At 44.6% G+C, this 3,273-nt stretch overlaps 1 pseudogene; it reads left to right on the top strand.

Annotated features, from left to right (window-relative positions):
* The first annotated feature begins 626 nt into the window (after window positions 1-626).
* LOC123966921 lies at window positions 627-2,523 on the top strand (annotated as a pseudogene).
* Window positions 2,524-3,273: the final 750 nt, after the last annotated feature.

Raw genomic sequence — 3,273 nt, 5'->3', positions numbered from 1 at the left:
AGAAAACTTGAACTTTGCCTTTGTCTCTTTGGTCCCGGACTGAATGGGCCCCTCTGACAAAACAACTGGTCCCAGCCCGGCCCCCTCAATAAAACTGGTCCAGAACTGATTTTAAACTCACCGGTTTACAAAGAAAAAAACAAATGTGATCAAATGGCAGCTTGTGATGCACCTGTGTTTAGAGTCCTCATCACCTTTTACACACATGGCATCATTTCAAATCAAAAAGCTGAACTGATCGACTTTATTAGTGTTTGTTTGGCTTCTGGTTCTCACTGACTGCAGCTTTGACTTCAGTTTGTCCTCCTTTATTTACACTTCTAAGAAGTGAGAACATGATTATACAGCAGTTTAAGGATTTTAGGACACTTTAGTTTGATTACTGTCAGTCAGCTGGTTTTAACCAGTCAAAGAAACATTGAACAGAATTTGAGTTGGAGAAATACGGAGCCAAGAAGTATTTTACAACTAAAAACTTTAATGTCTTCAGACAGGAGCAGGTTTTAACCGAGGCTTCGCTGTAAATGAGGACACAAAGTTAAATTCCACAGAGCTGCTCCCCTTCCTGTAGTGAGTCACAGCTTGATAACCCTTCCTCTTCCTCCTGAGGAAGTGAAAATTCTGCTGTTCGATCTGTCTGGATCTGCTGAAGGATCCGGTGGCTATTCCCTGTGGACACAGCTACTGCATGAACTGTATTAAAGCCCACTGGGATGTAGAAGATCAGAAGAAAATCCACAGCTGCCCTCAGTGTAGGCAGACCTTCACACCGAGGCCTGTCCTGCTGAAAAACACCATGTTAGCAGATTTAGTGGAGGAACTGAAGAAGACTGGACTCCAAGCTGCTCCTGCCGATCACTGCTATGCTGGACCTGAAGATGTGGCCTGTGATGTCTGCACTGGGAGAAAACTGAAAGCCCTCAAGTCCTGTCTGTTCTGTCTGGTCTCTTACTGTGAGAAACACCTCCAGCCTCATTATGATGTGGCTCCGTTAAAGAAACACAAGCTGGTGGAGCCCTCCAAGAAGCTCCAGGAGAACATCTGCTCTCGTCACGATGAGGTGATGAAGATGTTCTGCCGTACTGATCAGCAGAGTATCTGCTATCTCTGCTCTGTGTGGTGGAGGCTATCAATGGCTCTGCTGATAAAGCAGTGGAGGACAATGAGAAGATCTTCACAGAGCTGATCCGTCTGATGGAGAAAAGAAGGTCTGATGTGAAGCGGCAGCTCAGATCCCAGCAGGACACTGAAGTGAGTCGAGTCAAAGAGCTTCAGGAGAAGCTGGAGCAGGAGATCACTGAGCTGAAGAGGAAAGACGCTGAGCTGAAGCAGCTCTCACACACAGAGGATCACACCCAGTTTCTACACAACTACCCCTCACTGTCAGCACTCAGTGAATCTACAGACTCATCCAGCATCAAGATCCGTCCTCTGCGCTACTTTGAGGATGTGACAGCGGCTGTGTCAGAAGTCAGAGACAAACTACAGGACGTTCTGACAGAGAAATGGACAAACATCTTAAAGACAGTGACTGATGTGGATGTTTTACTGTCAGAACTAGAACCAGACAGCCCAAGACCAGAACTGACTTCTTAAAATATTCACGTGAAATCACTCTGGATCCAAAAACAGCAAACACACAGCTGTTATTATCTGAGGGGAACAGAAAAGCAACAGTAATGAAAGAACAACAGTCTTATTCTCGTCACCCAGACAGATTCACTGATGTCTTCAGGTCCTGAGTAGAGAGAGTCTGACTGGACGTTGTTACTGGGAGGTGGAGAGGAGAGGGAGAGTTGATGTAGCAGTCGCCTACAAGAACATCAGCAGAGCAGGGAGCTGGGATGAATGTGGATTTGGACGAAATGACAAATCTTGGGCGTTACATTGTCGGAACAACAGTTATAACCTTTTGTACAACAATGTCCAAACTCCCGTCTCAGGTCCTCGGTCCTCCAGAGTAGGAGTGTACCTGGATCACAGAGCAGGTATTCTGTCCTTGTACAGCATCTCTGAAACCATGACTCTCCTCCACAGAGTCCAGACCACATTCACTCAGCCTCTCTGTGCTGGACTTGGGTTTTATTCTCCTGGAGTCACTGCTGAGTTCTGTAAAGTCAAATAGTCAGAAGTCATTTCAGGGACAGTGGGTTAAATTCTGTCTTTTAATCCTTCAATTTATTTTGTCTTCATGTTTGTTGCTGAGAGCTGATTGTTGTGGCCTTGACCTGTCAATCAAACATTGTGGGCGGTACTTTGAGGTCTTCTCATTAGTTGCTGTGTAAATGTTTGAGTTTCTTTAGGCGGCGCTCCTTCCTGTGTCTGTTTAGCCATGGAGGCTATCACTGCTCAGGATGACTTTTGTTTACCTGAACTGACTTTTCTCTGCATGAAAATGGAAACTTGTCTGAGCTCTAAATGTTTGTTGAATATTTGAATTGATGTATTTGTATGTTGTTGTTTTTCTTCCACTGCATGGGTCTGAAGAGAGAAAGCAGCAGACCTTCCTTTATCTCAGAGATTTTGTTCTCACTTTGGGTGGTCAATTCTTTTCTTCTGGTCTTCATTCCAGGGTTTCATACAGAGCTGATGGAGAACATGTGAAACTAATCTGAGAGTAGAACTGAGGCAGTTTTCCTCCTGAAACACCACAAAGTACAGAGTTCATGTTTAGAGCAGAAGAGCGTTTGTCAGTCAGTCTCTGTCCTTTCAGCTTTCCTCACTAAAACAGCTTTGTCACAGAGAAATGAGCAGAGTTTTCTGTAGCTTGGTCCTTTTTACAAACAACATTTTGTTTGTGCTCTTATACAATAAAGAGGATTTATTACACAGAATTAAAACAGTGGAGAAACAGTCAGAAATCATTTAAGTTTGGGTGTGGAGAAGTTTAGCTGAGTCAGCAGTGTGTAAAAATGTGTCTGTAATTTCTGTCCTATTAGCTTTTTAATATCCTCAAATATGTGATCTGGGGCCGACGCCTCCAAATCTAGTCCTAAACAAGCTGTTAGACAAACTGAACGTGTCGGGTTACGTATGTAACCCTGGTTCCCCGAGAAGGGGAACGAGACAATGCGTCGGTTACGACACTATGGGAACGCCTCTAGGCGAAGCAGGTCTGAACGTGAATGAAATCACTCCAATCCTATTAGCTTGTTGCTAGAACGGTAAAGTGTGACGGAATAACCGGAGGAGTATAAAGCACACCTGTACACACTCATCATTAGCTTAAAACTATGAAGCAGGCACTTCAGGCGGGGAGAGAGGTGCGGCGGG

The sequence above is a fragment of the Micropterus dolomieu genome, unplaced genomic scaffold, assembly GCF_021292245.1.
Source record: "Micropterus dolomieu isolate WLL.071019.BEF.003 ecotype Adirondacks unplaced genomic scaffold, ASM2129224v1 contig_14561, whole genome shotgun sequence".
Lineage (NCBI taxonomy): Eukaryota > Metazoa > Chordata > Actinopteri > Centrarchiformes > Centrarchidae > Micropterus > Micropterus dolomieu.
Note: the sequence above shows the minus strand (reverse complement) of the source record. Positions and strands in the feature narration are given on the sequence as shown.